This window comes from Camelina sativa, chromosome 19 (assembly GCF_000633955.1).
Source record: "Camelina sativa cultivar DH55 chromosome 19, Cs, whole genome shotgun sequence".
Lineage (NCBI taxonomy): Eukaryota > Viridiplantae > Streptophyta > Magnoliopsida > Brassicales > Brassicaceae > Camelina > Camelina sativa.
In genome coordinates this window covers 8,323,928-8,325,567 of record NC_025703.1, presented here as the reverse complement: position 1 = coordinate 8,325,567, position 1,640 = coordinate 8,323,928, and positions in this window count along the sequence as shown.

Here is a 1,640-nt window from a genome sequence, read left to right as displayed (position 1 = left end):
TTAACTCTTTTGCTACTTACCTAAGCTTTGCTCTGTTCTTTTTCTCTATCTCTAACCTCTCTCCCCCTAAAAATCCAAGCGAAATTCTCCAAGAACTCTTCTGCTCCAAGGGTTACTTTACCGACGGAAGAGTTAATCGGTACTCTACAAGCTCTGATCTGAACCAGATCTCGGATGCATATCCGCTCGTGAACCCTACTTCAGAAGCTTCAAAACAGTCCAGCCGCTTCTCATCTCATACATCTGAGCAAGACTTCATCACTACATCTTTTGGCTCTAGATCTGGACTAGCATCGGCACCACCATTGTCTCCTTCCCACCGGATTTCGTTGATGGCAAGAGCTTCTCTTGGATCATCAGATGTGCTTTCTCCAGTGGGAACGCCGACGGCACACGGCGAGCTTATAAGCTGGCGGATGGTCCAACAAGGTGCCTCATCGCCGCACGCCACTCCGATCCTTCAGAACGGCGGCGAATCTTGCTCTCTTCTCCCAACCGTACCAACCCTAGGGTTTACTCGGATGGACCTCAATTATCCTTGTGGCCCATTAACCCTTCTGTGGCCCATATCCAGGTCTGAAATTTCAACTGCTCTGATTAGCTTTTCTCAGATTCGTGTTTGCTTGATAATGGAGAGAAAGGTCTCCCACTCGGTCATAGGAACTCTGTTTCTAGGGAAGACTAGCTTAATCAATCCTCAAAACCATATGGATATTGCACTCTATTTATCACCGGATATAAGTCTAAGGTTGTAGCTTTGTGGAGTCTTGATTATTATCTGTTATGATGCGTATCAAGCCACTACCCCTTTTCCCGACCTTGAACCGAGTATGAACCCACACAGATCCGAGGTCGATAAGTTTATATCAAGCTCACCCTCTTTAGCACCCATTACTTCTGTTTGGTCAAGTCGAGGGCTCCTCGGTAACTGAACATTGGCGTCTTTAGAATGGTTTGATAAATTTATGCGTCGAGGACATTTTATTAGCTCTGGTCGGATGTTTGCAATGTGTAGCTATACGTATGAACCTGAACCGACTGAATTGTCGAACCCGCTGCTTATACCCCTTGAACCCATTCCCCACCTATCACCACTAGATCTTAAGCTTGGGTCTATTGTTAACTCTCAAGGACAAACTGACTACAAGCTTTGTGTGGATTTCCTTAACCTCTATGGCGTTAAGCTTCATGTGAGGGAGGACCCACCTGTTTTGTTACAGTTTGATACCCATTCTCTGCAAAACCCGATTGTAGCTTGATCTAGTATCATGAGGTCTGTTTCTAAAAGTTTGAAGGACTATGTATCTATGCTCATGAACCCTCTCCTGTTGACAAGAAGCCCTGCAACTGTTTCCCCTGTGGAACACCTTTCTACAAGCTCGAATGCGTTGTATGCTAGAGCCATTTATGACCAATCTTTGGTTGAGGATTTCGTGAAGCATGGCTTTAAAGACGAATCCACATTGGTTCCAATAGATTTCTCAAATATTGTAAAACTTGTTCAAGTTGAAAATCCCTTTGATAAGTTCATAAAGCTCTTATCCTTATGTTGCTTTGTTTATGTTAAATCTTGTTGTAAATCACGTAGGATCCAGTTTAATTGAAAGCATTTGATTGACAAAAAAAAAAAAAAAAAAAAA